Genomic DNA, 13,263 nt, shown 5'->3' on the forward strand with positions numbered 1-13,263 from the left:
TGCTATACACACAGCACTTTTGCAGGTACTATCTAAAAGATTCTAACAGTTGCCTTTTACCGAGCCGGAGAGCAGGCTGGGGGTTATGTAGAGTAAGCGGGCCGTGCTGGGCCTGTGAGTGGTGTCGTTAGACAAAAACCAAGCATTTATAACCCCCTTATCTTAAATCTTTATCCAGAAGCAGCTTTTACATAGAGCTATGACAGGTCAGGCTTAGTGTGTGTGTCTTGAACTCTTTCACATATGTAAACAGCAGAAACTCTTACCAACAAGAGGGTTATGAACTAAAGACATTTGTGCTACACTCAAGTCGCCATCTTTGATTTTTTTAACAGTCTTCTTTCACGTCCGCTTGTGCAGTACTCATGTTGTCCGCCAGATGTTGCTCCATCCACAGCAAATAAGACTTGGGGGTGCGCAGAGGACTGATAAACGTTGTTCCACCGAGCCTATGAACCACCTAGCCAGAAAGGCAAGTCTGTTGTCAACAGACGGACATTTTTATTAATTTCACACGTTTGACAACACATTTCTACAATTTTGGATATATGACAAAACATGGTCAATTACAACAATCATGTTTTCCCAGACGAATCTATATTTTAGAAGACAAAGTTCAAAGTAGACAAACTGACAGACTCCAAAATGGAAGAGAGTGAAACAGTTTTTATATAAATAGGTTGCACTTTAAATTACAGCAGCACTGAATAAAATGGTGGTAATTACATGTGGTAAGCAACAAGTCATAGTTAACTACTCACACCGAAGTGTAGCGGAACGTGTATAGCTAGTCTGAAGGTGCCCCAGTATCTGCGCGTTAGAGATGTCGACGATGAATATCGATATCTCTAAAGTAGATACTTCGGCTGTCTGATGGGAATGCATGGCCATAACGTAGTTAACTTTGACTTTTATCAACAGCAGTAGCTATAACATTAGGCCTTTTATAAAACCAGAGCAACTCAAGCTTACCCTTCGCAAGCAACCATAAAACTTTCAATGTGTGATTCTGGTAGCTGCTAACTCGTATTTCTCGATAGATTACAATATCCCAAATGCACTACCATCAGAATAGTTCAACTCGAGGCACCCCATCACCGCAAATTGTCTACATACACCTGGAGATGGTTGAAAGAAATAGAGCCTGCTCTGTATCCATACATTATGCAAATATCCATGTACACCCTAGGCCTACACACAAAATAAAATGTGGCAGTTGTTACCCCAGGTTTTGAGTAGGTGTTCTAGAGGCATGTTTCTAATATCAGTGCGCCATAGAAAATTCTATCTGCAATTTCCAGAGTCAACGTGCAAAACGTCAACGTTGAAGGATCATACCTAAAATATTGATGTCATCATGTGAACCAATTTTCAACATAGATGGAAAATATTGTAGAATGTGTTGACTTTGTCAATCTGAAAAAGGCGTGATCAGCTAATGTTTAATATCAGAGAAAGCAACAAACTGGGCACATTTATCTACAGTTGTTTATTCCGTTCTAAACCCTATCTTGGCCTGCGTATATACACTACATTACCAAAAGTGTGTGGACACCAACTCGTGGAACATCTCATTACAAAATTATGGGCATTAATATGGAGTTGGTCTCTGTTTGCTGCTATAACAGCCTCCACTCTTCTGCAAAGGCTTTCCACTAGATGTTGGAACATTGCTGCACTGATGTTGGGCGATTGGGCCCTCAGTCGGAGTTCCAATTCATCCCAAAGGTGTTTAATGGGGTTGAGGTCAGGGCTCTGTGCAGGCCAGTCAAGTTCTTCCACACCGACCCCAACAAACCATTTCTGTATGGATCACTTTGTGCATGAGGGCAATGTCATGCTGAAACAGGAAAGGGCCTACCACAAACTGTTGCCACAAAGTTGGAACAGAATCGTCTAGAATGTCATTGGTCACTGCCAGATGGTGAAGTGTGGTTCATCATTCCAGAGAAAGCATTTCCACTGCTCCAGAGTCCAATGGCGGAAAGCTCTACAAATCAAATCACATTTTATTAGTCACATATGCCAAATACAACAGGTTTAGTCCTTGCCATAAGCTGTTTAGAAGCCTCTTGGACCTAGACTTGGCGGTCCAGTACCGTTTGCCTTGCGGTAGCAGAGAGAAAAGTCTATGACTAGGGTGGCTGGAGTCTTTGACCATTTTTAGGGCCTTCCTCTGACACCGCCTGGTATAGAGGTCCTGGATTGCAGGAAGCTTGGCCCTAGTGATGTACCGGGCTGTTCGCACTACCCTCTGTCATGCAACCAATCAGGATGCTCTCGATGGTGCAGCTGTAGAACCTTTTTGAGGATCTGAGGACCCATGCTAAATCTTTTCAGTCTCCTGAGGGGGAATAGGTTTGGTCGTGCTATCTTCACAACCTTTTTTGGTGTGCTTGAACCATGTTAGTTTGTTGGTGATGTGGACACCAAGGAACTTGAAGCTCTCAACCTGCTCCACTGCAGCTCCGTAGATGAGAATGGGGGCGTGCTTGGTCCTCTTTTTCCTGGAGTTCACATTCATCTCCTTTGTTTTGATCAAATTGAAGGAAAGGTTGTTGTCCTGGCTTCCTCAGGCCTGTCCCCGAGAAAGCAATATATCATTCGCGTCGGGCTCGTCAGACTCGTTATGGAATAAAAGTCTGTGGTGAGTAATCTCTGGTCCAGAAGTTATTGTCGGTCATAAGACACGATAGTGACAACATTATGTACAAAATAAGTAAAAAAATAAGTTACAAACAACGCAAATAAACAAACAAAAAAACACAATCGGTTTGGGACATGTAAAACGTCAGCCTTCTCCAGCGCCATTTTTTCGTATCTCCAGCAGACATTTGGCATTGCCCATGGTGATGTTAGGCTTGTATGCGGCTGCTCGGCCATGGAAACCCATTTCATGAACCACACGACGAACAGTTATTGTGTTGATTTGCTTCCAGAGGCAGTTTGGAACTCGGTAGTGAGGGTTGCAACCGAGGACAGATATTTTTATGCGCTACGCACTTAAAAAGAGAGGGAGAGAGAGAGAGAGAGACACAGCTGCATGTGAGCTCTCACATTTTTCAACATGTTTTTTGAGAAGGAGTAACTCTGCAAGATCATGGTTGAACCATCTGGGTCAGATAGTTAAGACTCATTCTTCTTTAAGGTTGCTGTTGTAGTGGCCAATCGATTCAAACATGACACGGCCAAGAACTTTGAATTCAATGATAGACTTTTAATACAAGAGTATAACAAGCCGGAGAGCCCCGCAGGACTCACGGGACTCACACCTTTTCCAGAGCCCTGGCTCCAGTATTTATTCACATATTACATATAAGCCCATCCCACATGTAAATTACGTTACATTCCAATCCGTGCGCCCTGCTTGTTCAGCTCAATAACCCCCACATCTGCTTTTGGCCAGATTATATGATGTCAAGACCTTTCCTTTGACCTAAAGATAATTTACACCCCACCCCTTCCTGTGGCCTGTGCTCAGACCCTATATAAATTCTCCCACACTGTCCCTATCATCGCCAAGCCTATCTCTGAACTTTTTAACCCGTCTCTCCTCACTGGGGAGGTTCCCATTGCTTGGAAGGCAGCCACGGTTAGTCCTTTATTTAAAGGGGGAGATCAAGCTGATCCTAACTGTTAAATGCTTATTTCTATTTTGCCCTGTTTATCAAAAGTGTTGGAAAAACTTGTCAATAATCAACAGACTGGCTTTCTTGATGTCTATAGTATTCTCTCCAGTATGCAATCTGGTTTCCGCTCAGGTTATGGATGTGTCACTGCAACCTTAAAGGTCTTCAATGATGTCACCATTGCCCTTGATTCTAAGCAATGTTGTGCTGCTATTTTTATTGACTTGGTCAAAGCATTTGATACGGTAGACCATTCCATTCTTGTGGGCCGGCTAAGGAGCATTGGTGTCTCTGAGGGGTCTTTGGCCTGGTTTGCTAACTACCTCTCTCAAAGAGCGCAGTGTATGAAGTCAGAACATGTGCTGTCTCAGCCACTGCCTGTCACCAAGGGAGTACCACAAGGCTCGATCCTAATCTCCACGCTCTTCTCAATTTACATCAACAACAATAGTTCAGGCAGTAGGAAGCTCTCTCACCCCTTTGTATGCAGATGATACAGTCTTACACTCAGCTGGCCAATCCCCAGATTTGTGTTAAACGCTCTACAACAAAGCTTTCTTAGTGTCCAACAAGCTTTCTCTGCCCGTAACCTTGTTCTGAACACCTCCAAAACAAACATCATATGGTTTGGTAAGAAGAATGCCCCTCTCCCCACAAGTGTGATTACTAACTGAGGGTTAAGAGCTTGAGGTAGTCACCTCATACAAGTACTTCAGAGTATGGCTAGACGGTACACTGTCCTTCTCTCAGCGTCTAGATGTCCTTTACCATTCGGCCATCAGATTTGCCACCAATGTCCTTATAGGACACATCACTGCACTCTATAATCCTCTGTAAACTGGTCATATCTGTACACCCGTCGCAAGACACACTTGTTGATGCTTACTTATAAAACTCTTAGGCCTCACTCCCCCCTATCTGCGATATTTATTGCAGCCCTCATCCTCCACATACAACACATGTTCTGCCAGTCACATTCTGTCAAAGGTCCCCAAAGCACACACATTCCTGGGCCATTCGTCTTTTCTATTCGCTGCAGATAGTGACTGGAACGAGCTACAACAAACACTCAAACTGGGCAGTTTTATCTACATCTCTTCATTCAAAGACTCAAACATGGAGACTCTTACTGACAGTTGTGGCTGCTTTGCGTGATGTATTGTTGTCTCTACCTTCTTGCCCTTTGTGCTGTTGTCTGTGCTCAATAATGTTTGCTACCATGTTGTGCTGCTGCCATGTTGTGTTGCTACCATATTGTTGTCATGTTGTGTTGCTACCATGTTATGCTGTTGTCTTAGGTCTCTCTTTATGTAGTGTTGCGTTGTCTCTCTTGTCGTGATGTGTGTTTTGTCCTATATATACACAGTTGAAGTCTGAAGTTTACATACAACTTAGCCAAATACTATACATTTAAACTCAGTATTTCACAACCATCACTTTAATTTATGAATGAGAAATGTCAGAATAATAGTAGCGAGAATTATTTCTTTCAACTTTTATTTCTTTCATCACATCCCTAGTGGGTCAGAAGTTTACATACACTCAAGTAGTATTTGGAAGCATTGCTTTAAATTGTTTAACTTGGGTCAAATGTTTCGGGTAGCCTTCCACAAGCTTCAAACAATAAGTTGGGTGCATTTTGGCCCATTCCTCCTGACAGAGCTGGTGTAACTGAGTCAGGTATGTAGGCCTCCTTGCTCGCACGCTTTTTAAATTATGCCCACAACTTTTCTATGGGATTGAGGTCAGGGCTTTGTGATGTCCACTTTGTTGTCCTTAAGCCATTTTGCCACAACTTTGGAAGTATGCTTGGGGTATATGCATATAATATATGCATATTATTATTAGTATTGGATAGAAATCACTCTGAAGTTTCTACAACTGTTTGAATTATGTCTGTGAGTATAACAGAACTCATATGGCAGGCAAAAACCTGAGAAGAAATCCAAACAGGAAGTGGGAAATCTGAGGTTGGTCGATTTTCAACCCAGCCCCTATTGAATACACTGTGGGATATTGGTTATGTTTCACTTCCTAAGGCTTCCACTAGATGTCAACCATCTTTAGAAACTTGAATGTGGCTTCTGTGATGTGGAGTAGGATGAGAGCTCTTTGAGTCAGTGGTCTGGCAGAGAGCCAGGTCCTGGTCATGCGCATTTCACATGATTAGCGACCTGCGTTCCATGGCTTTTCTACAGACAATGGAATTCTCCGGTTGGAACGTTATTGAATATTTATGATAACAACATCCTAAAGATTGATTCTATACTTGGTTTGAAATGTTTCTAAGACCTGTAATATAACTTTTTGAAGTTTTCGTCAGACGTTCAGCTGGACCTGCACGAGCGTTTGGATTTGTGTACTAAACGCCCTAACAAAAGTAGCTACTTGGACATAAATAATGAACATTATCGAACAAATCAAGCATTTATTGTGGAACTGCGATTCCTGGGAGTGCATTCTGATGAAGATCGTCAAAGGTAAGGGAATATTTATAATGTTATTTCTGATTTCTGTTGACTCCAACATGGCAGATAATTGATTTTTTCATTCTTGAGAGCCGGTCTCAGATTATTGCATGGTTTGCTTTTTCTGTAAAGTTTTTAAAAATCTGGCACAGCGGTTGCATTAAGGAGAGATATATCTATATTTCCATATCTAACAATTGTATAATCATAATCGTTTGTGGTGCTTTCGCTGTAAAGCCTATTTGAAATCGGACACTGAGGTGGGATTAACAACAAGATTACCTTTAAAATGGTATAAGATACATGTATGTTTGAGGAATTTTAATTTTGAGATTTCTGTTGTTTTGAATTTGGCACCCTGCACTTTCACTGGCTGTTGTCATATTGATCCCGTTAACGGGATTGCAGCCCTAAGAAGTTTTATGCCAGGCACACATGACAATTGAAATGCATTCCAGGTGACTTCCTCATTAACACTTTTTTTGGTTACGGCATGATTCCATGTGTGTTATTTCATAGCTTTGATATCTACAATGTAGAAAATAGTAAAAATAAAGAAAAACCTTTGAATGGGTAGGTGTGTCCAAACTTTTGACTGGTACTGTCTGGTGTTTGTTTCTTGCTTTTATTATCATGGGATGTCATGGGACGGATGATTGGCGGAAACAATCTACGAAAAAGTGCAAAAAAAGTACGAAAAAGTATGGAAATGTATGCACTCACTACTGTAAGTCGCTCTGGAGGAGAGCATTGCTAAATTACTAAAATGTCAAATGTAAACATATATATATAAATCTTCCCAAAGGGGTGTTTTAACATAGTAATTGTTTGACTTTTCTGACTCATCAACAGCTTTTACGTTTGTAAATGTGGCTTATAGGAAATCTCGCATGAAAGTATAACATTTATTTTTAGAGGTTTTGCAATTTGATGGAAAACAATGAGACGTTTTACAGTTTTGAGACTATGAAATGTGTTTCAAAACATTTACTAAATTTCAATTGAGAGACTTAGCAATTGAACACTTCTTAATGGGCTGTTAACTGTGTATTCAGTGGTGGAAAAAATACCATATTGTCATACTTCAGTGCAAGTAAAGATACCTCAATAGAAAATGACTCAAGTAAAAGTGAATCTCACCCAGTAAAATAGTACTAGAGTAAAAGTAAAAAAGTATTTGGTTTTAAATATACTTAATAGTATATTTTAAATATACTGTAATGACCCGACTAGATCATAAAGGAACAATTGTCCAGACAGAGGCTTGAGTTTACGAATTGACGGTTTATTACACCAACTTTACACAGGCTACTGTTTGGGCCGTAGCACACGCCAAATAGATGACACAAGCCAATCGTGACCTTCTCTTGTGAAGCCCAGACGTAAGAGAGAGAGAACAAAAGCTGAACCTGGTCTTAACTTCCAATGCTCCACCCCCCTGCCCAACCCCCCTCCACGCCACTCCACCAACCACCAGGATGCCCGGCATCAGAACATTCCAGGCATTCCCGTGATTGGCAGATAGCAGGTTGATTGACAGGTTGGACCCCGCGAACACCGTGTACTGGTCAGTACAACACAACCACCTCCTAGCCTAACACATAACACACAGCTGTCTGTGCGGGTCGCTACACAGCCCCCCCACCACAAAGTCCCTCGTCCCCGAGGGAACAAACAAAGTCTCTGAAGCGACCCGGAGGTCTCCTTTGCCTGCGTGGTCGTGATGGTCGCAGAGTGCCCCTCTGGGACCCAGGGGATGAAGGCAGGGGTATGGGTGACAAGGAAGCGGAACGGGTAATACAGTCCGTGGCTCTGGGGAACCACGCGGTGACACAGGGGGAGACAGGGGGAGTGGGCTGTCTGGAGCCTTGTCTGCGGCACCTGAGGGTGGGTGCCTGGAGAATGTCATTGCCAGAGAGGGGAATTGTGGGGGTTCCTGGGGTTTGAGGAGAAGAGGCCCCTCTGTATGGGGCTAACCTGTCCCGGTGCAGTGCCACCTTTCTCCCCCTGGGAGGAAGCTGCACCCGGTACACAACCTCCCCTACCCTCTCCAGGACACTGCAGGGTCCCACCCAGTGACTGTCCAACTTGGGGCATCTGCCTTTTTTCCTTAGGGGGCTGTAGACCCAGACCAGCTCCCCAGCCACAAAGTGCCTTCCCCGGGTGTGCACGTCATAGTTCCTTTTCTGCCTCACACCTGCATTCACCAGCTGCTCTCTGGCGAAGGTGTGGGCTGTCTCCAGGCGGTCCTGGAGTCTCCGGGCATACTCCGGCCCGGAGTAACATGAGGGCTATCCAGGGGCCGACCAAACGCCATCTCCGCAGGGGTGCGGATCTCTCTCCCCAGCATGAGGAGGGCAGGCGTGCAGGAAGTGGAGTCTTGGACAGCGGAGCGGCATGCCATGAGGACCATAGGCAGGTGCTTGTCCCAGTCACGCTGGTGTTTGGAAGAGACGATGGCCAGCTGCTGTCCAAGCGTTTTGTTGAAGCGCTCCACAAGGCCATCACTTTGAGGATGGAGAGGAGTAGTGCGGGTCTTGTGCATACCCAGCCTCTCACACATGGTGGCGAACACACGGGACTCAAAGTTTCTGCCTTGGTCGCTGTGGATGGACTCTGCAGCTCCAAACCTGCTGAACATCCCCGCTGTCAGGGCGTCGACGATGGTCTCTGCCTCCTGGTCAGGCAGAGCATAGGCCTCGGGCCATTTTGTGAAATAGTCCATGGCCGTGAGCACCCAGCGGTTTCCACTGTCTGTGGTGGGGAACGGCCCAACTACATCCACTCCCACCCTCTCCATGGGAGCCCCCACTGGGAACTGTTGTAGCTGAGCATGAGAGCGGCCTGGGGGCCCTTTCTCGCTGTGCAGTTGTCACAGCGGCGACAAAAGTCCTCCACATCCCTCTTGTGCTGCCCCCAGTAGAAGCCCTGACGGAGACGGCGCAGTGTTTTTGTGACCCCAAAGTGTCCAGTCCCCACCCCCCATGAGTACTCTGGAGCACAGCCTCCCGCAATGCTTTTGGGACCACCACCTGCCACCTCTCCTCTCCCGTAGCTGACTCCTTCCATGCCCGCTGTAGCACGCCATCAGCCAGCCGCAGTCTCTCAAACTTCGACCACAACCCTTTGGTCGCGAGTGAGAGCGCTGTCACCTCTTCCCATGGTGGCCTCACCTGCGCCTCTACCCACTGTAGCACTGGCTGTAGGTCTGTGTCCCGTCCCTGCTGCTGCCGCCATTCAGCCACGTCGACAGTCTGCAGCTCACAGCAGACAGGCCCGCTCGCCCGACACACTGTGGCACAGACACCCTCCTCTGCCCGCAGCTCTCTCTCCCGTCCCTCTCTCCGTTCACAGTGGCGGCAGCCGTCTGCAGTACAGGGCCGACGGGACATGGCGTCGGCGTTGGAGTGGCGTGCCCCTGCCCTGTGCACCACCGTGAAGTCATACGGCTGAAGCTCCTCCAACCAGCGTGCCACCTGCCCCTCTGGCTCTCTGAAAGACATGAGCCACTGGAGAGCAGAGTGGTCAGTCCTTACAGTAAAGGGCAGACCACCCAGGTAGTACTTGAAGTGTTTGACGGAAGCCACAACAGCCAAGAGCTCCCGCCGGGTGACACAGTAGCGGCGCTCATGTTTGTCAAATGTTTTGCTGAAGTACGCCACCACTCTCTCCCCCTCTGGCCCCACCTGGGCCAGCACCCCACCCATGCCCACATTGCTCGCGTCTGTGTCCAGGATAAAGGGCAAGGTGAGGTCAGGGGGCGAGCACGGGGCCTCGATCAGTGCACGTTTGAGGGTGTTGAACGCCTCCTCACACTCCACTGTCCAAGTGAAAGCCTTGTCCTTCGGCAGCAGGCGGTTCAGTGGAGCAGCAACGCTTGAGAAGCCCCGTACAAACCTCCTGTAGTACGAGGCCAGGCCCAGGAAGCTCTTCAGCTGACGCTGGTCGGTGGGGGTGGGCCAGTCTCTGACAGCCCCTACCTTGTCCTCCATGGTGCTGATCCCCTCCTTCCCCACTCGGTGGCCCAAGAAGGACACCTCTCTCCTCATGAAGTGGCACTTCTCGGGGTGGAGCTTCAGACCTGCGGCAGCCACCCTCTCCAGCACACGCCGTAGCGCCCCCAGGGCTGACTGGAAGGAGCTGCCATGGGCCAGGATGTCATCGAGGTATACCAGACACTGCTGTCGGGGATGCCATCCAGCACCCTGTCCATCAAACGCTCAAAAGTAGCTGGAGCGTTGCACAGGCCAAAGCACAGGACCTTGAACTGCCAGTGTCCTCTGTTAGTGGAGAACGCAGTTTTGGCTCTGGCCTCTGGGGAGAGGGGCACCTGCCAGTAGCCACTGCGGAGGTCTAGTGAGGAGAACCAGGAGGACCCCCTAACCAGGTCCAGCGACTCATCGATACATGGTATGGGGTATGAGTCCTTCCTGGTTACCTCATTCAGCCGCCTGTAGTCCGCACAGAACCTCAGCTTGCCCCCCTTCTTCGGAACCATGACGACTGGCGCCGCCCAGGGGCTGTCTGAGGGCTCAATGAAGTCTGCCCGCTGCATCTCCAACACAGCCTTGTCTGCCGCCTCCTGGCGTGCCAGCGGGATACGGCGGGGACGCATCTTGATGGGTCGAGCATCACCTGTGTCGATCTCATGCTGCACCAGATGAGTCTGACCCACCTCTTCCTCACTCAACGCAAAGCTGTCTCTGAATTCAAACAGCAACTGCCACAACCGTTCCTGCTGCTCAGGGTCAAGACCAACACAGTTCCTCCCCCATATCTCCCTCACTGCAGACAGTGTCCTCTCCTCTCCCATCTGGGGTAGCTGGGCTGGGGGATGCGACCCGGCTCACAGAGGGCTGTGTCATGGAGGTAGCTGGGGAATGTAACACACCACTGTAGGTGACAGGGGGACTGGGGAAAAGTCACACACAGCTGTGGGGAGGGGGCGCAGCCATGAGTCTCTGCTGCTTTAACTGTTGGAGTAAAGGGTTTGTTGGGTTGAGTGAATGTGACATTAGGGGGGCCATGGTGACTTCCGTCCCTCCCTGGAAGCTCAGTGTGCCCCTATTTAGGTCTAACTGGCAGCCTGTGCTCCTAAGAAAGTCCAACCCCAGGATACAAGGGTCCTGCACAGCCGCCACCCACACAGGATGACGCACAGTCCTGCCCCCTACTGTCAGAGTCATTATTCCCTTCCCTTTCATGGGTGCCAGCTCACCTGTGACTGTGCGGAGCTGCACAGTTGTAGGCTCACACTGAGTCCAACCTGGCACAATATCTGGCCTCACCAGGGTTACTGTGGAACCAGTGTCCACCAGGGCGGAGCAGGGCACCCCTCCACAGTGACAGGGACATGACAAAAGTCCCCAACACAGGTCCGGCCCACCACAACAACAGGCTCCATCCGCTTGCCCTCGTCTGCTTCTGGGGGAAGTGGAGCCTTGCTTCCCGTCTGTGCCGGTGGGCTCCTCCAGAAGATGATGGTGGTTGGGATAGAAAGCTAGGGGTCCGCACTACCCGGTCTATGCGGACCCCGAGCCGTTTCCCTGAGCTTTGGGGGACATGGGGCAAACTCGGCGCAGATGGCCTGGCTGGCCACAACCCCAGCAGACCCGGTGACCAGGGCGTGTGTTTCGTTCCGCCTGTAGCGACACAGCACGAATGAGTTTTGTCATTTCGGCCACCCAAGCAGGCTTTTCCGGCTCCGGGCTGCTCTGCCCCCCAGCTCGCACAGAGGGTGTGTCTCCCTGCACCCCCACCAAAGCCCCAGCTGAAGCCCCAGCCCACACCAGCTCCCTCTCCAAAGCCATCTCCAAGGCTGTCTGCAATGACTCAGGATGAGCCAGCTGGGTCTGTATGCGCAGCTCCGTAGGAGAGAGCGCCTGTATGAACTGGTCCCGTGCTAGCTCGCTCTGCACGGAGGGGGGGCATGTGAGCATATGCCCGCCGAGAGAGGCTCTCAATGTCATTAGCTAGCACCCGTAGAGGCTCTCCAGGCTGCCTGCGTCTATTACTCAGTTCGGAGCGCAGTAGCCCGGGCTGTACACACTGTCCATAGCGCCTCCTCAGTGCTCCCACTAAAGCCCCATAATCATGCCTGTCCTCGGGGCTAATCAATATCAAACAGGCCAGAGCTTCATCCGTGAGGCATAAAGCCAACTGCAGTGCCCTTTCTTCATCCGACCACCCCCTAAAATGAGCTAACAGTTCAAACTGAGCATGAAAAGCTTCCCAATCCGCCTTACCGGAATACTTCGGGGGTCTTAACAGATACGGACGCAGCCGGGAACTGGGCGCCGCCATGTTTGTTTACATCCTGAGCCCCAGATTCCTCATCACGCCGCGTCGACGTCACCACTTCGGTCCGCCCACCAGAATCCGCGCGAAATACATTCGACGAAGCACTCATGCCCGCTTCAGCCGCCATCGCTCTAACGTCCTGCCTCAAGCGGCCTCTGCGCTCTGACGCCCTGGCGATCTCCTCAGACAGAGCCCCCGACGTCCATTCACATGCAGTTCCTTGGCCATAATCGTCCCCTACCTCCACCTTCACTTTCGGATTCCCTCGAAGCATTTTCCATCTCCGTTCTCACCTACGGTAGCTAGCCACATAAGTCAGCTAGCTAGCTGGCTAACTTGTATCAACGTTTTTACTTCTGACACCAATGTAATGACCCGACTAGATCATAAAGGAACAATTGTCCAGACAGAGGCTTGAGTTTACGAATTGACGGTTTATTACACCAACTTTACACAGGCTACTGTTTGGGCCGTAGCACACGCCAAATAGATGACACAAGCCAATCGTGACCTTCTCTTGTGAAGCCCAGACGTAAGAGAGAGAGAACAAAAGCTGAACCTGGTCTTAACTTCCAATGCTCCACCCCCCTGCCCAACCCCCCTCCACGCCACTCCACCAACCACCAGGATGCCCGGCATCAGAACATTCCAGGCATTCCCGTGATTGGCAGATAGCAGGTTGATTGACAGGTTGGACCCCGCGAACACCATGTACTGGTCAGTACAACACAACCACCTCCTAGCCTAACACATAACACACAGCTGTCTGTGCGGGTCGCTACAATACTTAAGTACTCTTGTGCTGGCGTCCTGTTAGAAGGTAACAGATGATTGTATTACAGTGGTTAAGATGGATTTTCATTGTG

The sequence above is a fragment of the Oncorhynchus gorbuscha genome, linkage group LG19 (genome assembly GCF_021184085.1).
Source record: "Oncorhynchus gorbuscha isolate QuinsamMale2020 ecotype Even-year linkage group LG19, OgorEven_v1.0, whole genome shotgun sequence".
In the NCBI taxonomy this organism is placed as follows: domain Eukaryota; kingdom Metazoa; phylum Chordata; class Actinopteri; order Salmoniformes; family Salmonidae; genus Oncorhynchus; species Oncorhynchus gorbuscha.